Source organism: Panthera uncia, chromosome A2 (genome assembly GCF_023721935.1).
Source record: "Panthera uncia isolate 11264 chromosome A2, Puncia_PCG_1.0, whole genome shotgun sequence".
Lineage (NCBI taxonomy): Eukaryota > Metazoa > Chordata > Mammalia > Carnivora > Felidae > Panthera > Panthera uncia.
The window spans coordinates 64595130-64622763 of record NC_064816.1 but is presented as its reverse complement, the minus strand read 5'-3'; positions in this window follow the sequence as shown (position 1 = coordinate 64622763).

The window sequence follows — 27634 nt, the reverse complement described above, 5'->3', positions numbered from 1 at the left end:
TAAAGACTCAAAAGACAATTGAACATGTCAATTAAACTAAGTTGTTTTTTTGAAAAGAGAGAAAGAGAGAGGACTCAACCAAAATTATAAGTGAGAGGAGCCATTATAGTGAGAGCACTAAAATACAAAGGATGGTAAGAGACTGCTATAAACAATTATGCACTCAGAAAACAAATTGGGTAACCTGGGAGATATGAGTAAATTCCTACAAACATCTAACCTACTAATATTGAACGACTGAACAGATGGGTGACAACTAAAGAGATTGAGATGGTAATAAAAACTCTCAGCAAGAGAAGCCCAGGCCTAGATGGTTTCTACCAGAATTTTACAAAGTAGTTAAAGAGTTAATGCCAGTCCTTCTCAAACTCTTTTAAGAAGTGGAAGAGGAAAGACTTTCAAAATATTTTTTGAAGTCACTCTTACTCTGATACCAAAGCCAGATAAGAACACTAAAGGAAAAGAAAATCACAGGCAAATATCTTTGCTAAATGTATTAAATTTTTTTTTTCAACAAAATTCTAGCAACTCGAATTCGTAAGTACATTTAGGGGGTTTTACACCATGATCATGTGGAATTTTACCAGGGTTGCAAGGATGGTTCAATATATGCAAATAAATGTGATATACCACCTTAAGATAATGAATAAAAATTATATAACCCTTTCAATACATGCAAAAAAATAATTTGACAAAATTCAATGCTGTTTCATGATAAAAACTCTTGACACATTGGTTATAGAAGGGGCATACTTTAATATAATAAAGGTAGTATATGACAAACCTACAGCTGACATCACTCTCAACTGTGAAAAGCTGAAATTCTTTTCTCTAAATAATAGTATATATAATATTAATACTAATATCTCTCATGTTATTTATATTAATGATAATATATTAATAATATTAATAATATCTCATGATGTTTAGATACATAGATATAAAAATTCATATATATATGTACATATATATACTTCATAAATATATAATTCAACTTTGAGTAGAAGAAGAGGCATAATGTTTCATATTATTTACACAGATATAAAAATTCATATATTTGTATATATATATATACTTCATAAATATATAATTCAACTTTGAGAAGAAGAAGAGGCAAATCTTATCATCTGTGACAACATGGAGAATCCTTGAAGGCATTACGCTAAGTGAAATAACACACAGAGAAAGACAAACGCTGTATGATATTACTTATGTATAGAATCTAACAATATATAAACTTAAAGTCATAGAATCGTAGAGTATAATTGTGGTTGGCAAGGGCAAGGGTGGGGTGAGAAAGGGGAGATGTTATTCAAATGGTAGAAACTTCTGATTGTAAGATGAATAAGTCCTGGGGAACTAGCACTCAGCACAGTGATTATAGTTAACAACACTATTACATACCTGAAAGTTGCTGAGAGAGTACATCTTAAATGCTTTTAGCACACATACAAAAAATGTCAAATGATGAATGAGTTAACTAAGCTTATTGGGGCAATCATTTAGCAATATATACATGCATTAGGGTGCCTGGGTGGTTCAGTTTGTTGAGTGTCTGACTCTTGATTTCGGTTCAGGTTCATAGTCATGAGATCAAGCCCCACATCACACTCTGTGCCGAGCATGGAGCCTGCTTGAGATTCTCTCTCTTCCGCTCCCTCAGCCTCAAATATAAGCCCAAATATAAACATGATTTATATTTCAATTATATCTCAATAAATCTGGGGGGAAAAAGAATTCTTCATGAGAGATATATTTGTCCTGGATTTTAAAATACCCCTGTAGCATATAAAGTTCATTCACATTTTTTTTTGAGCAGTCATAATTAAAGATGCTGCATTTGGCAGGAACAAGAAAATAACAAACAAGAAAGGAAAGGTCTGTTTCTCACGGCTATTATATCCCAACATCAGTAACAAACATAAAGTACGAATTCCCAAATGAATTTGAAGATAATATGTGTGGCTAGTGTTATAACAAATGTTGTTAGAAAAGACAGTGAAGTTTTCTCCCGTGCCTGGTCTAAAAGGTATAGGAAAGGGTCTTAAAAGAAACCATTGAAATGAGACTTAAAGAATGAGTAGGTTTTCACTGTTCAAAATAATGCTGGCGGAGGGCTTATTTCAGATAAAGAAACAGTATCTTACTCTCAGCAGTTACCAGAGTGTTTTATGGAAACAGGATGATAGATTCTTCCCCCAATGCTTCTACCATCACAGATTTATGCTTTCTTTATTTAAAAGAGGAAAAAAAATAAGAAAGAAATAACACACAAGATGCTTAAAAAACAAACAAATGAACAAACAAACTTCTTTTGTAAGGGAAGGCCTTAGTGTATGATGTCTGTATTGTTTTTGTTTAGTTAACTGTCTTATTTTTTTTTCTTCTACTTGGGATTTCAGGCAAGTAGTTTGGCATGCTTCCTTGCTTTTCTCTCATGCTTCAAAGGTGAATTGACCGATACATATCTGAAAGCAAGATTTGGAATATATGAGGAGACAAATACAAAGACAGATTTAAGCAAGTATGCCACCATAAGTTACTAAAGCAAAGAGAGTAAAAAATACAATTGAAACTATAGACTGACATCTTTTATGAACATAGGTGCAAAAGTCCTCAAAAAAATATTAGCAAATCAAATCTAACAAGATATAAAAGTAATTATAAACCACAACCATATAAGATTTATCCCAAGTGTGCAAGGCTGGTTGACCATTTGAAATCCACTGAATGTAATTTATCATATTAATAGGCTAAAAAGAAAAAAAAATCACATTATAATCCCAATAGATGCAAAAATAATAATTTTACAAGATCCAACAACCATTCATGTTAAAAACTCTCAGTAAAGTAGGAAACAAATGGGGCTTTCTCAGTCTGATAAAGAACATATAAAAAAAATCTACAACTAATATCGTACTTCATGATCTTCCAAGTAAGATCAGATACAAGGCAAGAACATCCCCTCTCACCACTCATTTTCAACATCATACTACTACTATTTGCTAATGAAGTTAGGCCAGAAAAGGAAAAAAAATAAAATAAAAACTATACAGATTGGGAAGAAAGACATAAAACTGTCTATGTTTTCAAATGACATGAATGGCTATATAGGAACTCCAAAAGAATACACAAAACAGGGGCGCCTGGGTGGCTCAGTCAGTTAAGCGTCCGACTTCAGCTCAGGTCACGATCTCGCGGTCTGTGAGTTCGAGCCCCGCGTCAGGCTCTGGGCTGATGGCTCAGAGCCTGGAGCCTGCTTCCGATTCTGTGTCTCCCTCTCTCTCTGCCCCTCCTCCATTCATGCTCTGTCTCTCTCTGTCTCAAAAATAAATAAAGGTTAAAAAAAATTTTTTTAAAAAGAATATACAAAACAGATCTTGGAACTAATAAGCAATTTAGCAGAATTGTGGGATACAATATTAATCTAAAAAAGTCAACTGTTTTCCTATACACTAATAATAAACAACTGGAATTTGAAATGAAAAACATAATATCATTTACATTAGCATACAAATTAATGAAACACTTAGTTATAAATCTAACAAAATGTGTTTAAGATCTACATCAAGAAATCTATGAAACTCAAACAAAATCAGAGAAGAGCGAAATAAATGGAGAAATATCCCAAGTTCATGGATAAGAAGAACTTAATATTAGTTATCAAGATGTAAGTTTTTCCCAGCGTGCAGTCCAATCCCAATCAAAATGCTAGCCACTTATTATGTAGGCATTGTCAAAATGATTGTAAAGTTTATATGGAAAAGGAAAGATCCAGAATATCCAGAATAATATTGAGGGGGAAGAAGTTGGAAAGGTGATGCTACTCAACTTTTAAGAATTACCATAGGCTACAGTAGTCAGAAGAGTGTGGTCTTGTCAAAAGAAGAGACAAGAGATCAACAGCATGATATAGAGAGCATAGAAATAGACTCACATAAATATAGCCACTTAATTTTTGACAAAGAAGCAAAGGAAATGTAATGAATCAAAGATACATTTACAACAAATGATGTTGGAATAACTAGGCATCCAGAAGCAAAAAAAAAGAAAAAAAAATAGAATCTATTCACAAACCTTACGCTCACAGAAACTAGCTCAAAATCAGTCATAGACAAAAATGTAAAATGCAGAACTGTAAAACCCCTAAAGGATCAGATAGCATAAAACCTAGGTTGACCTAGCCTGATGCAGGTCTCAAGCTCATGAACCATGAGATCACGACCTGTGTTGAAGTCGGACGCTTAACCGACTGAACCACCCAGGCTCCCCTTAAATGTGTATTATTAAGTGAATGAAGCCAATCTGAAAAGAGTACACACCAAGTGATTTCAGTATTTGATATTCTGGGCAACAGAAAACTACAAGGACAATAAAAAGATCAGTGGGCGCCAGAGGTTTTTGTGGGGGAGATAAATAGGCAGAGCACAGATTTTTAGGGCAGTGAAAATACTTGGTGGGATATTAGAATGATGAATATATGTCATTAAATATTTGTTTACACCCAAAGGATATACAACACCAAAGTGAACTCTAAGAGCAACTGTGGACTTTGAATATTATGATCCGTCAATGCAGTCTTGTCCTTGGTACACATTGTACCATTCTGGAAGGTGACACTGATAATGGATGTGACTGTGTATATGTGGGGGCAAGATGTATATAGGAAATTTCTGTACCTCCCTCTCAATTTTTTAAAAAAAATTTTTTAACGTTTATTTATTTTTGAGACAGAGAGACACAGAACATGAACGGGGGAGGGTCAGAGAGAGGGAGACACAGAATCTGAAACAGGCTCCAGGCTCTGAGCTGTCAGCACAGAGCCCGACGCGGGGCTCGAACTCGCGGACCGCAAGATCATGACCTGAGCCAAAGTCGGCCGCTTAACCGATTGAGCCACCCAGGCGCCCCCCTCCCTCTCAATTTTGTTGTAAATCTGTAACAGCTCTGGAGTGCCTGAGTGGCTCAGCTGGTTAAGTGTCCAACTTCAGCCTAGGTCATGATCTCATGGCTCATGAGTTCAAGACCCACCTCAGACCCCTGTGCTGACAGCTTGGAACCTGGAGCCTTGTTTGAATTCTGTGTCTCTCTCTCTTTCTTCTCCCCCATTTGCACTCTGTCCCTGTCTTTCTTTCTCAAAAATAAACATTAAAAAAATAAAACAGCTCTAAATATATCTTAAAAATAAAATAAAATTGAAAGAATTTAAAGAAAAAAGGCAAATTTAAGAAATGTCTTGTATCTTGTGGTTCAGCTTCCCATCGTTTTTTTTTTTCTTGTTTTTTTTTTTCTTACAATGTTGCTCCAGACAGCCTTCAAGAACACCTCCAGTCACTGTCCTAATCATGTACAGGATGCAAATATTTCACCATTCTCTTTACATCAAGAATGTAGCTGTTAGACAGCCTTTGGGGGTTGGAGGAAGAATATCTAGCTCTCTGTGAATTTCTCAATCACTTCCAATCCTATATGACCAGTTCACTGACCAGTGATTTACCTCATCAGAATTAGAAATTAAACAGCTTGGCAGATGCAGATTTTTTCAGCACGTAGGTCGGAGAGAATCCACCAACAAGACAGTCAATGAGGAGACCAGAGTTTAACCATAGACTAGGGGCCAACTGCTAGAGGAACTTGTGGAAAAGTGAAATTCCAGGTGGACGTCGCCAACTCTTGAAAGTGAGCAAAACATGAACAACCCTGAAGGTCATCCAGGCCTCAGTTAGAACTTTGTGAAATGCAGACAAAAAAATAAGATCATCATACATTTATGTTTATGCATAACTATTGTGGGCTACTCTTTGCAAACATTGCACGAAACAAATATTTTCAGAGAGCGTGGTTAAACAAATCAAATCATTTTTCCTTATCATCTCCCTTTAAAATCACGAAATGATAATGCACTTTCAATGCAGTACAGAAATAGCCACAAATGCACATGATAAATAATCTACTTGATAAACTTTAAACTGAAATAAGGGAGGATGTTAGCAGTCAATATCGATCTACCCATATATTTAATGTTTGAAAGTTTCTTTCAAAGTTGGTTATGTAATATGAATCACCCAAATTAGGATGTGGCTTATAAAGCAAGATGGAATAAAGGAACTTAGGATGTCACCACGGATCCAGGTGCACACCACAGAATGTCAGCGATCTGGATGATCGGAGCTTTGCATTCAACTCTTGAGACAATTTACCCTTTTCTCCCCCCTAAAATTTGGATTTGCTCATTTTTCTGCCACAACAGAATCATCCTGAAGGTAAAAAGGAAGCAGGAGAGAACAGAGTCAGGAATTAACTATGCTAACCCTGACCAGAGTCAGTTGAACATGCACACAAAAGAACTTCCAAATGCGGAACAGGAAGGATTGACATTCAAGATTTGGTGCTAGCCACACAAGTCTTTCAGGCCAAAGAAGTTGTGTGTAGGCATCAGAAGATTGCAAAAAATGAAGGAGAATACAGTGGCAGGGGGAAAAAAAAGGAAACAAATTAGGAAAATTTTGATGGAAGGAATTTTTTGAAATATTGAAATTCCTTTTTGGTCCAGTTTATTTTCTCAAGTCTTTCCAAAATGCTTATTGTATAGAACAGATAGAATTGATTATTATAAAAGTGAGTTTAAAAAAATCCTTAGAAGGGCGCCTGGGTGGCTCAGTAGGTTAAGTGTCCGACTTCACCTCAGGTCACGATCTCGCAGTCCGCGAGTTCGAGCCCCGTGTCGGGCTCTGGGCTGATGGCTCAGAGCCTGGAGCCTGCTTCCGATTCTGTGTCTCCCTCTCTCTCTGCTCCTCCCCCGTTCATGCTGTGTCTCTCTCTGTCTCAAAAATAAATAAACGTAAAAAAAATTAAAAAAAAATCCTTAGAACATACCTGCAGTTTTTTTGGATGTTTATAGCAGCACTATTGATATTAGCTAAAGTATGGAATATTCATCGAATGATGAATGGATAAAGATGGTATTTACACACACACACACACACACACACACACACACATATACATACATACAATGGAATATTAATTAGTTATCAAAAAAAAGGAATCTTGCCACGTGAATGGAAGTACAGGGTATTATGCTAAGTAAAATAAGTCAATCAGAGAAAAAAAAATATATGATTTCACTCATATATGAAATTTAAGAAACACACAGATGAATATAGGGGAAGGGAAGCAAAAATAAGATAAAAACAGAGAGGGAGGCAAACCATAAGAGACTCTTAAATTCAGAGAACAAACTGAGGGTTGCTGGTGGGTTGCTGAGTGGGGAGGATGGGCTAAATGGTGATGGGCATTAAGGAGGGTACTTGGTGGGATGAGCACTGAGTGTTATATGTAAGGGATGAAAGTGATGTGAGTAATGTAACAAATATTTTAAAGGAAATTTATGAAAACATGAAAAAGAAAAAGAAAAAAGAAAAAGAAAAAAAAGAAAAAAAAGAAAAAGAAAATATGAATTCATATATATATATGAATCTCAAATTTACATATATAAATATATAAATTTATATATGTATATAAATTTACATATATATGTATTTTATACATGCTTGTATATTACAAAGGAGAGATTAAAAGTGAAACAGAATTACCTGTAGCACGTAAGACATAAAATATAGACCTAGTTCATTCAAAATGGGGAAGTTATCTGAAATTTGTAGATATCTTTTATAGGATTGTTATGTATCATCTACTAAAATGATTAATCATAATCCAAGTTTGTTCATTTTAACAGATATAAAACAAATTATATTATGGCTGCACATATTTAAAGGGAATATAATAAAGATAGGGGGCAGGAAAGAAGGCCCCCAAAATCATATGGTGGGTGTCCATGAAGCAGAAGTCATGACAAATGTGACAGAAATAAATAAATGTACACAAACAAAATAACACTATCATTGATGAAAACCTCACCCTGAATATTGAAAACTCATAAATTTCAAAATAAATATAGGAACCAATACATATTTATTTATTGCAAATAAATAAACCTACTAAACAAACCCATTAAACAAACTAAAATTTAGCAAATTTAGCAAACCCACTAAAATTTAGCAAATTTAGCAAAACAAACCCACTAAAATTTAAAAACAAATATATATGGAAATAAGGTGATTAAGAAAAAATAGAAGCCAAGGAACAAAATTAGACTTTTCCCCCACAGTGTTCAAGGCCATTCTGTGTGCTCACTCACATAATAAGGAAACTCTCTGGTGTTCTCAAATATTCAAAGATTGAGGGGTTAATTTTCCTGAGCCTCTTTTTTGGAATTGACTACCTGATGAGGAATTTCTGACAACAAAGGCCATGAGGAGGATTTGGAAGAAGTGGAGAGGAAGTTAATTTCTTCATCTTTGTTTTCTTTTTTTAATTTTTTAAAATATTTTATTTGTTTTTGAGACAGAGAGAGACAGAGCATGAGCAGGGGAGGGGCAGAGAGAGAGGGAGACACAGAATCCGAAGCAGGCGCCAGGCTCTGAAATGTCAGCACAGAGCCCAATGTGGGGCTTGAACTCATGAGCTGTGAGATCATGACCTGAGTCAAAGTCGGTGCTCAACCGACTGAGCCACCCAGGGGCCCCAATTTCTTTATCTTTGAAAGAGGACACCAAAAGGTAGATTTATTTCCGAAGTTATGAATAAAGGAAAAGGAACTTATGGGTACAACTATTGATGTGGAGAACAAAGGCAAAAGAAAAAAAAAATCAAATTTCCTTACAAGTTACAACCCATTGACAAGTCCTTGAGACAGATAGGGTGACCTTCCTCTGGGAGCTCTGCTGCCTTGATGTTAATACTTTGCTAAGGGCAAAAGACGACTTTAGCTTAACATTAGCCCAACCTCCAGGATCCTGTGAGTCTTCTTTAACATGTAAAAATTCCTTTGGAAATTTCTTTTATGTCTAGCCCCCCCCCCCCCTTAGGTACATGAACATGGCCCACTGATATACATCTGCAGGGGCTCATGACTGAGGTTTTACTAGACAGTAGTAAATGATCTTTTCCTAACAATAGCTAGCCCCCTCAAGGTCCTGGAAACCTTGCTTCCAAATTCCTTAGAGACTTAGGATATCCCTAACCACCCCCCAACTCGAAAGTATATAATCAATTTCTCCTCACAACCCCAGTGAGGCAATTTCTGCACATGGTTCTGTCCCTGTGCTTTAGTAAAACCACCTTTTTTTGCACCAAAGACACCTCATGGATTCTTTCTGGACCATCCTCTCCTGAACCCCAGCATTTTCACGTCAACTACTACCAACACTGGAAAGTCTTTCATAACCAATAGGCACAAGTGAGGACATTAAAAAAAATATATCTGTTTATTTATTTTTGAGAGAGAGAGAGAGAATGACAAATTGTGAGTAGAGGACGGAGCAGAGAGAGAGGGAGACACAAAATCCAAAGTAGACTCCAGGCTCTGAGCGGTCAGCACAGAGCCCAAGGAGGGGCTCGAATCCACAGACTATGAGACCTGACCTGAGCCTCAGTCAGACTCTTAACCCACGGGGCCACCCAGGCTCCCCAAGGACATTTTTTAAATGAAAAAGAAAGAGAGAAAGAAAGAAAGAAAGAAAGAAAAAAAGAAAGAAAGAAAGAAACGAAAGAAAGAGGGAAAGAAAGAAAGAAAGAAAGCCCAAATCATGCTAACAAAGGATACAAAAACAAGAATATATTTAGAAAAAAATACAAAGTGTAAATAAGATGAAAAAAAAAAAATAAGATCAAGCCTAACTGTTACTGGATCCCCAAAGCCAGGTTCTTGAGTCTCAATGTCACAGAAGTGAACACAGCTTGAAAGAAAGTAAGCAGGCAGAGTTTATTAGAAATAGCTTGTTATACAAGAGAGCCAGCAAGAAAGGGGAATGTTGCTCTCAAAGGGGTAGTGTGCAAGGCTTGTATAGGCACTTTTCCAAAGGGTGAGGGGCGGGGGGGGGGGGAAGCATCTTTCAGTCCTATGGTCATTATCTAGTGGTCGTTACTTTTCAGTGGACACGAGACAGTCACATGATGCCTTTCTTCATGGTTGACATTCTTTTAGGGATCCTGGGAAATAGAAACACTTGCGCAAGCAGGCCTTAAATTGTTATTTCTAATTTTTCCCAGAAAAACCATTATTCCTGATGGCTGTTATCTCTCACTTGTTCACTTTCCCAGAAGGAGGTATTTGTCTCTAAAAGTATTTGGACACTTTTAACCCTTGCCTCTGACCAGTGGCTTTACACGATTTAAGTCCCTCTTGCTTTTCCAATATTGTCTCGTAACTACTACAATGGATAAAGAAGATGTGGTATATGGAATAGTACTTGGCAATGAAAAAAGAATGGAATCTTGCCATGTGCAACAATGTGGATGGAACTAGAATGTATTATGCTGGACAAAATAAGTCAGAGAAAAGCAAATATTACACAATTTCATTCGTATGTGGAATTTTGAGAAACAAAACAGATGAACACAGAGGAAGAAAGGAAAAAGAAGATAAAAACAGAGAGGGAGGCAAACCATAAGAGACTCTTAAATACAGGGAACAAACTGAGGGTTACTGGAGGGAAGGTGGAAGGAGGGGGTGGACCAAATGGGTGATGGGTATTACGGAGGACACTTGTTGGGATGAGCACTTAGTGTTGTATGTAATGAATCACTAAATTCTACTCCTGAAATCATCATTACACTATTTGTTGACAGTGCGTGAATGGGACAGGGGCAGAGAGAGAGAGAGAGAGTGAGACACAGAGTCCAAAGTAGGCTCTAGGCTCTGAGCTGTCAGCACAGAGCCTGACACGGGGTTCGAACTCACGAACTGTTGACATCATGACCTGAGCAGAAGTTGGACACTTAGCTGACTGAGCCACCCAGGCACCCCAAAGAAAAATTAAAAAAAAGACAAAAATAAAAGGTTTAAAATGCCTACTCATGTGCTTTGTATGAGAACTGAATATAATTTTTAAGCAGAAATATTGAAAATTCCTGGGGCATAGATATACAGAAAAAAACCCTGCCATAATTTGAAAAATAAATTTTAAAACATCATGTGAGTCCTTAGTGTATCAAATAAACAAAGAAGTCAGGATATAGAATATCTAAATAATTAAATAATCATTTAAAAATAATACAGCTGCAAGGGCTCCTGGGTGGCTCAGTTGGTTGAGCCGACGCTCTTGATTTCTTGGAAATCAAGAAAATCCAAGTTTCTTGGAAATTCCAAGTTTCTTGGAAACTCTTGATTTCCATTCAGGTGATGATCCCAGGGTTGTGGGTTGGAGCCATGAATCAGGCTTCATCCTGAGTGTGGAGCCTGCTTGGGATTCTCTCTCTCTCTCTCTCTCTCTCTCTCTCTCTCCCTTCCTCCCTCCACCCCTCTCCCCTGTTCACCTTCTCTCTCTGTAAAATAAAAAAAAATATATATATATATATGTATTAAAAATGGTACATATGCATGCTTAGTGTTGATAATTTGTTCCTTAAATAATCAGATATTCTGCATACAATTGTTCTCCAGAACCCATTTCCAACAGTTTTAAATAGGAGAAATTAGAAAACACACCCGTTAACTGTGGCATAGCAAAATAGGAAGCTTTGTCATGCTAGGCTATAAGACGCTTAATCAATGCGTTCCTATCACCATATATACTATAGAGCTATTAGCAGGTGCTTGTTTGCAATGACCTCTGCAACTGGAAACTCTTTTCTAAATCAACGCCCTTCAGCAGCTTTCTTTCTTTCTTTTATTTTTTTTTTCTGTTCATCACATTATTTTTTTTATTTTTTTTCAATATATGAAGTTTATTGTCAAATTGGTTTCCATACAACACCCAGTGCTCATCCCAAAAGGTGCCCTCCTCAATACCCATCACCCACTCTCTCCGCCCTCCCACCCCCCATCAACCCTCAGTTTGTTCTCAGTTTTTAAGAGTCTCTTATGCTTTGGCTCTCTCCCACTCCAACCTCTTTTTTTTTTTTTTTTCCTTCCCCTCCCCATGGGTTTCTGTTAAGTTTCTCAGGACCCACATAAGAGTGAAACCATACGGTAACTGTCTTTCTCTGTATGGCTTATTTCACTTAGCATCACACTCTCCAGTTCCATCCATGTTGCTACAAAGGACCATATTTCATTCTTTCTCATTACCACGTAGTACTCCATTGTGTATATAAACCACAATTTCTTTTTCCATTCATCAGTTGATGGACATTTAGGCTCTTTCCATAATTTGGCTATTGTTGAGAGTGCTGCTATAAACATTGGGGTACAAGTGCCCCTACGCATCAGTACTCCTGTAACCCTTGGGGAAATTCCTAGCAGTGCTATTGCTGGGTCATAGGGTAGGTCTATTTTTAATTTTCTGAGGGACCTCCACACTGTTTTCCAGAGTGGCTGCACCAGTTTGAATTCCTACCAACAGTGCAAGAGGGTTCCCGTTTCTCCACATCCTCTCCAGCATCTATAGTCTCCTGATTTCTTCATTTTGGCAACTCTGACTGGCGTGAGGTGATATCTGAGTGTGGTTTTGATTTGTATTTCCTTGATGAGGAGCGACGTTGAGCATCTTTTCATGTGCCTGTTGGCCATCTGGATGTCTTCTTTAGAGAAGTGTCTATTCATGTTTTCTGCCCATTTCTTCACTGGGTTATTTGTTTTCCGGGTGTGGAGTTTGGTGAGCTCTTTATAGATTTTGGATCCTAGCCCTTTGTCCGATATGTCATTTGCAAATATCTTTTCCCATTCCGTTGGTTGCCTTTTAGTTTTGTTGGTTGTTTCCTTTGCTGTGCAGAAGCTTTTTATCTTCATAAGGTCCCAGTAGTTCATTTTTGCTTTTAATTCCCTTGCCTTTGGGGATGTGTCCAGCAAGAAATTGCTACAGCTGAGGTCAGAGAGGTCTTTTCCTGCTTTCTCCTCTAGGGTTTTGATGGTTTCCTGTCTCACATTCAGGTCCTTTATCCATTTTGAGTTTATTTTTGTGAATGGTGTGAGAAAGTGGTCTAGTTTCAACCTTCTGCATGTTGCTGTCCAGTTCTCCCAGCACCATTTGTTAAAGAGACTGTCTTTTTTCCATTGGATATTCTTTCCTGCTTTGTCAAAGATTAGTTGTCCATATGTTTGTGGGTCTAGTTCTGGGGTTTCTATTCTATTCCACTGATCTATGTGTCTGTTTTTGTGCCAATACCAGGCTGTCTTGATGATTACAGCTTTGTAGTAGAGGCTAAAGTCTGGGATTGTGATGTCTCCTGCTTTGGTCTTCTTCAAAATTACTTTGGTTATTCGGGTCTTTTGTGGTTCCATATGAATGTTAGGGTTGCTTGTTCTAGTTTCGAGAAGAATGCTGGTGTAATTTTGATTGGGATTGCATTGAATGTGTAGATAGCTTTGGGTAGTATTGACATTTTGACAATATTTATTCTTCCAATCCTTGAGCACGGAATGTTTTTCCATTTCTTTATATCTTCTTCAATTTCCTTCATAAGCTTTCTATAGTTTTCAGCATACAGATCTTTTACATCTTTGGTTAGATTTATTCCTAGGTATTTGCTTCTTGGTGCAATTGTGAATGGGATCAGTTTCTTTATTTGTCTTTCTGTTGCTTCTCAGCAGCTTTCTTTAGAACTTGCTCCTCCCTTCTGTGACTCACTTGACAACACCAGGCAACCACAAGGGCTCTTTATGAGAGGCATTGTGGCCATGGTTTCATCACCAGTCACCCAATGACTGAAAATGTTCTCACTGAGCAGGTGCCCTGAGAAGGCTTCTCCTGGTGTCAGAAACTGCTTAGAGGCATTTCCTTTTTCCCCAGTTTTTTTGAAATGTGATGGATATACATCACTGTATAACATTAGGCATACAGCATAATGGTTTGGCTTACAAATATTTTGAAATGATTACCTGAATAGGTTTAGTTTACATCTATAATCTAATATAGATACAAGAAAAGAAAAAGAAAAAGGAAAGAAATTAAAAACAAAATTTCTTTGTGATGAGAACTTTTGGATTTATTCTCTTAACAACTTTTCTATGTACCATACTAGAATAATGCCCTGGAGGTCCATCCATGTTGACACAAATGGCAGGATTTTCTGTTTTTATGGATGAATACTATCCCTTTGTATATGTGTTACCAAAAGTTCTTTATCCACTCATCTGTCAATGGACACACATGTTGTTTCCATTTTCTTTTTGCTTGAACTTTGTTCACATTTCTCAATGCCTATGTATATTCTGACATTTGATGACTACCATTCAGATTGTGAATGAAACACATTTCCTTTTTTAAATTGTGATTAAACACATAGCATAAAACTCACTATCTAAACTATGTTTAAGTGTATAATTCAGCAACACTAAGCACACCCGCCATATTGTGTAGCCACGATCACATTCCATTTCCAGAACTTTTTGTCAACCCAAATGAAGTAATAGAATAACTCACATCTCTCCCTCCTCTAGCCCCAGGCAACCTCCATTCTACTTTCTGTCTCCATGATTCCACCTGCTCTAATACCCTATGAGAAATAAGCCTTCTGGCACAAAAGGACAAATATGTGTGGTTTGTTTGCATGGCAATTTTAAGTTTAGCTTTTCGAGGAAACACCAAACTATTTTCCACAGCAGCTACACCATTTTACATTGCCACTGGCAATGCACTGGGTTTCAATCTCTCCACATAACCAATACCTGCTATTTCTTCCCTCCCTCTCTTCCTTCCTTCCTTCTTTCCTTCCTTCCTTCCTTCCTTCCTTCCTTCCTTCCTTCCTTCTTTCCTTCCTTCCTTCCTACTTTCCTTCCTTTCTTTCTCTTTCTTTCTTTCTTTCTTTCTTTCATCCTAATGGGTGGTTTTAGTTTGCATTTCTTTAATGCCTAGTGATGTTGAGCATTTTTTAAGTGGTTACTGGCCATTTGTATATTTTCTTTGGGAAAAAGGTTATTCAGTCTTTTAAACATTTTTAAATTGGATTTTTACTGTTGTTGACCTTGAATTCTAATAATTCTTTATGTATTCTGGACATTCATCCCCTGTTAGATATATTATATATAAATATTTTCTCCATTCTATGGGATATCTTTCAGTCTTTTGATAGTGTTCTTTCACACACACACACACACACACACACACACACACAAATTTAGTTGTTTTTCTCGTGTTCATTTTGATGAAGTCCAATTTGTCTATTATCCTTCTTTTTTGTCCATATTTTAGGCATCATACTGAAGGAAACGCCACCAAATCCAATCTCATGAAAAATTCCCTCGATGTTTTCTTTGGCGAGTTTTATAGTCTTAACTCTTACATCCACTTGGAATGAATTCTTTTATGTGGTATTAAGGCTCCAACTTCCTTCTTGTGCATGTCTCCCTATATCAACACTAGCAGAAAGACATACTGAGAATTTTTAATATTCTAGTGTAGTTAGATGAAGAATACAAGAGGCCATATGCTGAGAAAACAGTACCTTGGGAGGTTTTCCTTGGAGAAAATGAAGGCTATAACTTTATGTAAATCAAGGCTACAACTTTATGAGAAAAATGAAGGCTACAACTTTATGAGAAAAATATATTTTTCTCCATGAGCACTTGAATATTTCTTTCCTTTTTTTTTTTTCTTTTTGCAAAGACCATATTAGATTACTGGGAAAGCTTGAGTACATTTCACCAAGTATTTATGATGTAGATGCCCTTTGATTTTCATCAAGTGTAATAACATGTAAACAGGACAAAAATAGAAACTAAAATAAAAGTTTGTGGCAAGTCACAGTCACTGTATTTTTTTTTTATTTCAAAGAGAAAAATCAATACTCAAATTGCAGAATACCTGGAAAAAATTATAAAGACAAAAGTGAATATCAGTTTTTATACCTATCAGCTTAGCCTGGGTCAGAGGAAATTCTTCTGGATGAATAGCATGAGAGCCTACAACCAGTTCTCCATAATAGGAGCCAACACGTCTGGAGCCAGTGTACCAGTGGGAGAGGCAGAGAAGCCTGGCTCAGGGAGTCAGACCACACTGGCCACACTTCACAGAGGCCCAGAAAGCAGATCACACCAGGACCTCTGACAGAGTCCAAGAACTGGACAAGAACATGTGCATACCTATCTGATGCCAGCTCTTCTCCACCTCCGTGTAATAGCCACCCAGGCACACGCAAAAGAGGAGAGATAACAAAATGCTGATTATTTCTAAGAAGAAACATTAGTCGACCTAGGGGATGAGACTGAGATGCCATCCATGTATCTGCTGACCTTATCTCTCAGCTCCAAAGTCCGATATTTTTTGCAGTTCATTGTTTCTCAAAGTGTGATCTGAGTCACTTGCGTTGGGGTGACCTGGCATGCTTGTAGAAATGCAGTACCCGGGTCCGTCCCAGGCCCACGAAGTCAAAATCATTGTGGGTGGAGCTTGAGAGTTTGCGTTATAACCAGCCACCCTGACTCTCTTATCTGGAAACTGTAGTCCGAGAATTGCAGCTCTCTGTGTCTGTATGTGCTTTGAAAGCCTGAGATGTCAAAGGCCACACTCACCCATTAATATCTCTTTATGCTTTAACTCATTTCTAGTTATTCAATGAGTAGTCATGCTTTTATGTTGCTTTTATGTTCACAGCTGTTTTCCGTATTTTCTGCAGGTTTGGATGGTGGCTATGGATGGGCTTTGGCTTCCAGTCAACTCAGGGGTATGTGGTGTGGATGGTGGCTCCAGCCACCCACCCCTGGTGATACAGACCATCAGATGGGAGATCTTGAGACCGAGCCACAGGGAAACATTTTCTCCTGATCAGCTGCACAACAGATGCAGCTCCTGGAAAACATCACTCCTGTTGTCGTGGACAGCAGTTCTCCAATGTTATGGTAGATGGGAAACCAGTGAAGTTGAGCTTTCGGGGTGCAGGTGGACAAGATTATCCTACCTGTGGACAGATGTACTCTTAACTGTGTGTTCTGCATCATTCCGAAATGTGCATGCCGAGTGGTGCACTGAAGTGTGACGTCTTCTCCCCGACTTTCCTATCATCCCAGGGAGAGCTAAACTTGAAGTAAAGCAAAGTCATGATTGAGAAAGCAAAGGGGAAGAAGTCAGCTCCAATTACCTTTCCACAAAGTTGAACCCTGGCTAAGGATCTAAGGATCTGTGTTAAGTATCTGAATACTTGGCTCCCACCCAGTGATAGCTCAAGTGTTTATGAAATTCTTACAGTAGTTCTATGCCCACCCCTGGAAAGAAGAAGAAGACACCATGTTTTCTGCTGTAAAAGCCAGACACTTTGACCTTTATTGCCCTATCATGCCCACAAATCCCTTATAGATTTGCTTAAAAAGTGGTAAAGCCTATGCCTAACTGGCGTTTTATCACAGATTGTGTTTTTTTTTTTTTTTCCCATGAAAGTATTTTGAACCCAAGAGTAATTTCAAGGCTTTCTTGGAATAAAATGTAAGGGTTTATACTTTTACATTTTATTAAAATTCAATTCTAAAGTGACAAACTTCATAAAGCTTTATTTTTCAGAAGACTTGTCCTTAATTAGATTAGGTATTACCCAAATGTTTTCTGAAATGAGTTACACTGTTGTGCTGTGAACACTAAGCCCTCAACTTTTTAAAGGCTTTTGTCTTTAAGAAGACACATCTTCTGATTTAGAAAATATAGATGCTCTTTGGGCAATTTTCACATTTATAAAAAGTGCAAACCTCCGTCTACAGATGACCTCAAAATGCCATAACCAAAAGACCACAAGTCTACTTCTAGGTACTATATGGGATTTCCTCCCTGTCCATTCAACCCAGGGTGGACCACACTGACATTTCCATAGGGTCAAGGGAGCTGTTTGCATGAGGTGTGGACAGAACTGGGACACGTGTGCTGCTGGGTCCTGACACCTGTGTGACAAGCTCATGATAGAGAAGGTGCATTGGCTATGCCACTGCATGGTGTCCAAAAATGTGAATTGTAAACTCATCCTCTGGCTGAAGAAATCCTCTATACTATAATCCTCTATCCTCTATACTATGAAGGTATATTTGTATTATATGTTGCAGATAATTCTGTTCAATTTTTAAATTTCCCCTTTTTCAATATATCAGTAATATATAACCATAATAAGAAAACATTATTCCTAAGAATGCTGTTAAAATTAAAGTTGTTATTATATATGTAATATACCATATAATATGCATTATATTAGTATCTATAACAGCATAAATGTTATTATATAAGTAATGTTATATTGTTAATATTAATAAATATAAATACTTAGAAAAATATCTCAAGTGATAGCATATGTTAGTGTAAAATATTATACAGAAATGTTGCACTCAGTTGAAAGTGGTAAAATTCAGAAATCCAGAAAGAACATGGAGGTAGAATAGAACGCATACAGAAAAGGGGGGAAGAAAAGAATTGTGGAAATAAAAAAGCATGTTTTCAGGGGCACCTGGGTGGCTCAGTCGGTTGGGCAGCCGACTTCGGCTCAGGTCATGATCTCGCGGTCCGTGAGTTCGAGCCCCGCGTCGGGCTCTGTGCTGACAGCTCGGAGCCTGGAGCCTGGAGCCTGTTTCTGATTCTGTGTCTCCCTCTCTCTGACCCTCCCCTGTTCATGCTCTGTCTCTCTCTGTCTCAAAAATAAAAATAAAATAAAACAAAACATTAAAAAGAAAAGCATGTTTTCAGAAACAATATTGAAAAATAATTATTTTATTTTTGGAGATACACGATTAAAAATAAATAACTTTTGGCCTCAAATATAAAAAAGGCTATCATGAAGATGGATAGCTTTATTCAGACTAGAGCTCCAAGTAATAACAGCGCCACTGGGTTAGTTGTCCCACTAAGACTATTTTTCTACAATTTAAGTCCATGAATGGAAGTGGATCTCCCATAGATCCCATATTTTCCTGGTGGAAGGAGTCCAAACGTCATACATGAAAGTTGATCTTGAGTGTTGCTTCAAATCTTGAATATTGTTTTTATTCTAGGGAAACATGAGATAATTGTTCTACTTTAAATAAGTTAGTGTCTTTGGGTCAGGATAAATCACTGTCCTCTCATATGAAGGGCCCTTGCAGATACACTAGGGTGGGATTGTGAGGAATTAGAGAGCACATGTGATGTGTTAGAATGCCAGAGAATAAAAACTAGTGATGTAATTTAAAAAGTTCAGGAAATATACACAAATATGTAGATTCATTAGCTTTTTTTTTTAAATTAAGTTTATTCTTGAGAGATAGAGACAGAGTGCAAGCAGGGGAGGGGGAGAGAGAGGGGGAGACACAGAATCCGAAGCAGGCTCCAGGCTCTGAGCTGTCAGCATAGAGCCCCACGCAGGGCTCGAACCCACGAACCGCGAGATCATGACCTGAGCCAAAGCCAGACGCTTAACCGACTGAGCTTAACCGACTGAGCCACCCAGACGCCCCTAGATTCATTACCTTTAAGTAATTCTTAGATAAATGTCCTAAAGCAATCATAAATATTTTGAGTACTTCTAAAGGAAATTCTCAATATGGAAAAAAGTTAAGCTGTATAAATAAAATCCATATATTAGACTAATTTTCTTTTATCAAATCCTCGTTAGAAGGGAATTCTGAGCCATGATGTGTGTGAGTACGTATAGCGGGTACATATGTATGCCTGTGGGCCTGTACCTAATAACTAACTGCTCTTGGGGTGCCTGGGTGGCTCAGTCAGTTAAATGTCTGACTCTTGATTTCTGCTCAGGTCATGGTCTCATGGTTCGTGGGTTCGAGCCCTGCCTTGGGCTCTGTGCCTTCTTGGGATTCTGTCTCCATCTCTTTCTGCCCCTCCACTGCTCTCTCTCTCTCTCTCTCTCTCAAAAATAAATAAATAAGTATTAAAAAATTAAAACAATAAAATAAAAAATACTGACTGCTCTTAATAATTCAATTGAATCACAAACTCATATTTCCCCCAAAGAAAACAATTCCAACTCCAAAATGGTAAGACAAAATGGTAAGAATTGTTGGAAAAATGCTCTCATGCCATTTCCAGAACCACAAAGTCCTTTAATGGAGAATTGATGATGTAAAAGCTAGACTCTTAAAGTTTCTAAGAAGCTATTGAAATACTTGAAGAGTTAGCAGGAAATCTTACACACAAAAAAGTTGACTCACTGTCAGTTATCTTAGCGGGAAAGTTGACTGTTCTAAAATCCATTAGATTTTTCTGAGAAAGGCAAGAATCTCATGATGGCCTTAGAATTAATTTTAATGAGCAATAAGATATATTCTCACACTCTTAGTGAAAGGCAAGATTTTTAAACTTTTCGAGGAAACACCTTACAGAGGAAACTCTAACTTGGATGAAATGCTGATTTTTTATCACTTATTTTCTAATTTGGAACACAATAATATTAGAAATCTAGGATAGTTAAAGGAAAGACTAAGTAAAATAAAGTTTATAAGGCACATGACAGAAAGAATAAGAGTACTGTGTGAATTATTCTTCTCTTTTCACGTTCAGATTGTATCAGACATTCTGTTGAGAATGAAGTGAGAATTTTCATTATTATGATTTTGTCCATGGAGAACAACCAAGCTTTGCTTTGCATTATGAATTTTAACAAAAATCCAAGTCTAAGAGCCTATTTCAAATATTCAAGAAATGTATCTTATAAATGTTAAAACTAAAAAAAACAAAACAAAAAAAGAAAATTGACTTACACTTCTATGAGCAGATTTGCATACTTTCTGCATTAAATGTTAAATAGATGGATGTCTGGTTTCCTGTCGTGCCAAGAGGAAATAGTTTTCAATATGGATAACTTATTTTAATATGATGAATTAAAGATAGAATGAAGAAGCCTCTACATTTGCTATTTCATTATCATTAGAAGGGAAAACTAAATTTTACTATACCAAAATCAAATTACTATTAAATTGAAAGATATATCCTTTATTGACATATACAAGACTAAATAACTCCATTCAGCAAGTTACTTCAATATCATATTTGGAATTATGTTTCATTTATGGAACATTTTTATAGGCCCCAAGAGTAGTGCCAATTAAAACCAGATGTTTGCTTGGTATAGAAAGGCTACGAGTAGTATTTGTCCTAAAAATGATCCAGGACCAAACTATGCCCAATTTCATTGTGTTTAGAGTCTCTGGGACTAGAAGTGAACTGTCTGGAAAGTTGAATGTACACAAACGAGTGTTTAGGGGGAAAAAAAAGAAAGGAAAAGATAATATTTTTGTTTATAGTAGTGTATAAAGCAGGCTTCTCTGTTGTATGATCATTTGATTGAGGAGCGATATAAAAATTGCTGTTTTGAGTTCATTGCCCACTTTGCCCCAAAGGTTATGGTAAATCATTTGCATTGAATCTGGTGGTGATGCCTTCTTGAGGGGCTTGGCTGTCTACCAAATAAAGGAAACTATATTCTAGAAGACTCTAATTTGAATAACCATAGTCTATTAAAAATGAAGTCTTATAAGGAGGAAAAAAACTAAGGACCTACAAGGAATATTTAATCCATGTAAATGACTTAACATAATAAGAAATGAAAATAAGAAAATTTCACATAACTAGTTTTCCTTAAATTAGAACATATGACAAAAACAAAACAAAGATGAGTTGCAGGATCTGAAAAGAATAACATTTTTAGTGGCAATTTTTAAAAGATGTATTTGTTGAGGCACGTGGGGGACTCAGTCATTTGAGCATCTGACTCTTGATTTCACCTCAGGTCATGATCCCAAGGTTGTGGGATTGAACCCAGTGTCAGGCTCCAAGGTCAGAGTGGAGCCTACTTGATATTCTCTTTCTCTCCCTCTGTCCCTCTCTCCTGTTCACATACTCTCTCTAAAATAAAAAAATAAATTAAATTAAATTAAATTAAATTAAATTAAATTAATAAAAGATGTATTTATAAATTTTATATAACTTTTACATATATAGTGAAATTTTAATCTAATGTATAAGTATATATATATATATATATGCAGTGGAAACTTAAAATGTAAATTGAGTATTTAAAAACATACTTGTATTTACCAGGATTAAATGAGTTCAACAAGCTACATAAGTATTAAAGAATATAATGAAGACAATAGAAGGAAAATTATAAATAACAGTAGAAATTAATACAACCGAAAAGAAATTTACAAAAGAAAGAATCAAAATAAAGAGTTTTGAATAACTCTAGTTTTAAAATACACATATAATAAACAAATAAATGACTAAATAAAAGCAAAGGGATTAAAAAAGACAAATCTCTGTAAAAATTTAAACAGAAAAAGAAATTTATAAAGGAAAGGAGATGCAATTAAACACAATTAAGAAAATAAGAAGAGTTAAGGATGTAAGAGATTATAAAATTAAGAAAATTCCAATTATACCGTTAAATTGAAAAATTTGAAAACCTACATGAAACCAAACATCTAAAACAATGTAACATACTCCATTTGATTCAAAAATATCTGACTAATCTCTCATTTTAAAATTTTGGATCATAATTTAAATATTTTCTTACCAGCAATACCAAATTTTAAAAAAGGAAAATAATTTACATTCCAATTCCTTCTATAAAACTATCAGTATAAATGAAGAAATCCTAAACACAATATCATCAAACCAAGTACATTGACACATAAAGCATATTATTTGTATATATTAACCTTTATGCTATGAACAAATACTTAAAAATATACGAGATTTTAATAAAATTTATGTACTTTATCATTTTTTGAGTACAATCATTTCAATATATGTGATTAACTCTTAAATGAAATGCCACACCCCTTTATGGTATTTTTCTTCTTTTTTAATTTACATGGTTTGAAGAGGGCACCTGGGTGGTTCAGTGGGTTGAGTGTCCAACTTCGGCTCAGGTCATGATCTCACAGTTCATGGGTTTGAGCCCCGTGTCTGGCTCTGTGCTGACAGCTTGGAGGCTGGAGCCTGCTTTGGATTCTGTGTCTCCCTCTCTCTCTGCCCTAACCCACTCACATTCTGTCTCCGTCTCTCTCAAAAATAAATAAAAATTAAATGGTTTGAAGGGAAGTTCTTACTTGAACACATGTCCTATGTATCTGAACATCGACCCAGTCCATAGAACACATATCCTCATGCATGAAATGTGAGAAGCATTCTTTAGCAAATCAGGGAAAAAATAAAGATGCCAATAATTATAGCTTTTTAAAATATGTTACAGAAGTTCCTAGCCAATGCAGTAAAAGTGACTATATTTAAAAAATAAATTTGTATGATCAAAAGTTGTAGGCTAATTAGTTTTAACAGCATTCTGTAAATCTATGGATAGTAGTTTTGGTAGTAACATTTTGTGCAGGGAAGTCAAATCTGTATCCAGAGTAGATGTGTATTGTGGTAGGAATAAATTGCTGCTGCTTCCATGATGAAAGTGGTCCAATGTAGTCAACTTGCCCCAGGTAGCTGGATGATCACCATGGAAAATGGTGCCATCCTGGGACTCAACGTTGGTTTCAGTTGCTGGCAGATCGAGCAGTCAGCAGTGGCCTTAGCCAGGTCAGCTTTGGTGAATGGAAGTCTAGTAGGTTAAACCATGCATAACCTCCATTCCCACCACATGGCCATTCTGATCATGAGCCCACTGAGTGATGACTAGGGTGGCTGGAAAAGAGGCTTACTGGTATCTACAGAATGGGTCGCCCTATCTACTTGATTATTAAAGTCCTCCTTTGCCAAGGTCGTCCTTTGGTGAGCAGTCACATGGAACACAAATATCTTTCCATTTTTTGGCTATTCAGAGTGGTCCCCCAAAGTACACCTTCCCAAATTTCTTTCTCACCAGTGTTCTAATTCCATTTCTTCCAAGTCCCTGACCATTCAGGCAAATCATTGGCCGTAGCCCATGGTTTCATACAGAATCACGCATCTGGTTATTTCTCCCTCCAAATAAAGAGCACAACCAGGTGCACTGCTTGAATTTCTGCCCACTGACAGATTTTCTTTTTACCACCACCCTTCAGATATACCCCAGAGAAAAGATACAGGGCTAGAGCTGCCCCCTTTCAGGTGGTGTCTGAATCCCATGCAGAAGCATCTATAAACCAGACTTGCCTTCCTTTTCAAATAGTCTTAGAGGAACTCCCCATGAGGCCATAGGTGCAGGCTGAAGGAGAAAAAGCAATGGTGATCACAGACATTTGGACCTCTTCTTAATGTAAGTTACTTGGGCCTCAGGGTCTGCTTTTGTCCCAATCTCCCATGTACACCTTCCATTTGATGGTAGAGTGTTGTTGCATACACCTAACTTTTTGATTTGTTGGGTCAGGTAATAGCCAGTTTATGATGGGCAGCCCAGACCATATGGCAAGTCCGTGGTTCATGGCTAAGTGTTCAGTTTCTACTAAGGCCCAGTGGTAGGCCAAGAGCTATTTCTCAAAAGAAGAGTAATCGTCGGTGGAGAATGGCAGAGCTTCAGTCTCAAATCCTATGGGCCCAGGCTGCAGTTCACATATGGGGCCTGCCAAAGGCTCCAAACAGCATCCTTGTTTGCCTCTGCCACTTCAAGAGTCATTGGATCTGGTGGATCATGTGGCCCAAGTGGGAGAGCAGCTTGTACAATAGCCTGTACCTGTTGCAGAACCTTCTTTTTCTTTCTGGAACTAAATACTACCACCTTGTCATGTCAGTTGGTAAATGGGCCAGAACAACACGTCTAAATGAGAAATATATTGTCTCTAAAAATCCAAAGAGGCCCACTAGGCATTATACCTCATCTTTGGTTGTTGGAGGGATGAGATGCAAAACATTACCCTTCATCTTAGAAGGGATATCTCAACGTATCCCATACCATTGGGACTTTGAAAACTTCATGGGAAATCACAGTTTTTTCCCCATCTTCTGGCTTGCAAATGGCTTGCCAATAAGACTTGAGTAGTTGCTATGTTTTCATTAGGTCTAATAACCATAAGGTCATGGATATAAAGGATCAGCATAATATCCTCCAGTAGGGGAAAGCGATCAAGATCCCTGTCCACTAAATTGTGAGTACACTAAATTGATACGCTCTTGAGGTAAGACTGTGAAAGTGTCTTACTGGCCTTGCTGGCTGAAAGGAATTTATTTCTGGTAGATCTTATAGACAAGGATGGAGAAAAGGGCATTTGCTAGATCAATGGCTGCATACCAGGTACCAGGGGATGTGTTAATTTGCGTAAGCAATGACACTACCTCTAGTACAGCAGCTCCAATTGGAGTTAAGCCTTGACAACCCGCTGTCATTCTCCAAAATCTGCCTTCCGTACAAGTCAAATAAGAGAGTTGAATGAAGATGTGGTAGGAATCACCGCCCCCGTCTCTTTCAAGTCCTTGATTGTGTCACCGATTGCTACCATCCCTGAACGAATGTGATGTTGATTTTAGTTTACCATTTTTCTACATAGATTTCTAATGGCTTCCACATGGCTTTGTCATCATAGCAGCCCTCACTGCATAGGTGCGAGAACCAATGTGGGGATTCTGTCAGCTGCTGAGTATTTCTATTCCAGTTACATATTCAGGAACTGGGGAAATTACAGGATGGATTCTGGAACCCACTGGACCCACTCAGACATATCTGAGCTAAAACTCCATCTGACTTCCATATGCTCCTACTCTGACTGAAAGGTCAGAGTGACATTTTGGGTATACTGGAATCAGTGTCGATTCAGAGCCAGTATCTAGTGGTCCTGATAAATCTGATTATTTCCCTCTCCTCAGTGCACCATTACCCTGGTGAAAGGCTGAAGGTCCTTTTGGGGATGGGAGAAAGATTACCACTATATATTTTTGGTAGTGTTCTAGGATCCTTCCTCAAAAGGACCTGGGCTTCCATTCATTCATGTGGCTTTGGATCTATAAACTTGTTCAAGTCTAGGAATTAACTGAGTGGTCATGACATTCTGTTTTTTTTATGATTCAATCTAAACTTTTTTCACTGAACCTAGAAGTTTTCTGTTTATAAAGATCAAGTAAGAACTTAGTAGGCTAACTATCTCTTTAGGATCCCCATGATCAGCTACCCACCATAGGCTTTTGGGAGTCAGATTGATTCTTATTGTTACTTTGATTCTGCTGTTTATCATGGTAACCACACTTACCTTGTGTTTGATGGTTAGTTGACACCCCTTGGCCCCTGCCGCACGAGGCTCTAATTATTCCTGTTGCATTTATGTTTCCCAGTTAAGTAATTGTAGTTTCCACACTGAGGTGTGTCCTACAGAGAAGAGCAATCATGGAGTTCTTAAAGGATGCTGGGTCTCCCTTCACAAATTAATTTCTCAAAGTATTGGTAAAAGGTCTATCTTCTGGACCTTCCTAGTGTGGATGAATAGGTCTTAAATGACAAGTCCACCTGGATATCCCAATATTCCGAACCTTTTGAAACCCTTTCTCTACATTGAACCAAGGCTCATCTAGCATTTCCAATGTGCTCATTGTGGATCAACTTTGGATAATGTTTCGGTCAACCAACCAAGCAAACAGAGTCCTTTCTAACTCACTGAGCTGTAACATTAAATGAAGAATCTTTGCTTAGTGAGACCATGTAAATAAGTTTGGTCTGATCCAACTTTTTTTTTTCCATCCTCATCCTGCACCTTTAGTATCCAACCTCACACATGTTCCCCAGATTTCAATCTGTATAAATTAGAAAACTCAAGTGTAATGAACCTCCTCATCGTGCTTCATCTTTAGGGACCTGCTAGAACTTGAGTCTGATTAAAGATCTAGAAATAAGGAAGGGCAGAAGGCCTGGGTCTTAGGAATAATCAGCATTGCCTTGCAAAGCAACTGCCTTGGGAGGGGCCATTACATTTTCCTCTGGCAATGTAAGGTTAAACCTCTCAGAAGGAGGTGGAAAGGCCCAAATCATTGTGGCTAAAGAGGATGATACCACTGAAATGGAGAAACTGTTTCTACTGGAGTTGGGGAAATTTCTTTCATTAGCAAAGAAGATTCATCAGAATGTAGGAACTCAGTGTCCCCAGCTTCCTTCTGGGTTTCCTACACATTATCACTCCAACCTAGAGGATTCTACTCTTTCTGAGTCAATGCCCTAGATTTAACAGTGGACACTCTGCAGAGCTGGGAGTTCAGCTTGTGTTTCATGTAGTTCGGCCATCTTAGGCTAAGATGTTTGCATTTTATTTTCAGTAAATTTAGCTATTCGACTACAGGAGATAAAGTTCTGCTTCAGGCCACAGGAAAAACTCCTTGGTAGCTTCTGTGGTGCTTGAGTTGGATATTGAATCCGTCAGTTCACGCTGTCCTTGAACCATTTGTCCAGCAACCTTAGGAACAACTAGGCAACATTATTGTACTTCATAAGTTTTTAATAAATATTCAAAAATATTATACAGAGTCACCTATCTCCTCATTTTGTATAAGTGATTGATTGGATGCATCCCATGTATCCCTATTGCTAGATCACACCATGGAGTTATCAGTGCTCTCTTTCCTGCTAGCAAGGGAATCATTAGCATCTTCCAACCTAATAAGATTAGAGAATCTATTCAGGAAACTTGGGAACCAATTTAGAAAACTCATCCTTAACATTTTGTTCTTCTAGAACCACTGTCAGTATCAAAAATCTGTATTAATCAGGGTTCTCCAGAGAAACAAATACATACATATATATATATTTTTTTAATATATATTATTAT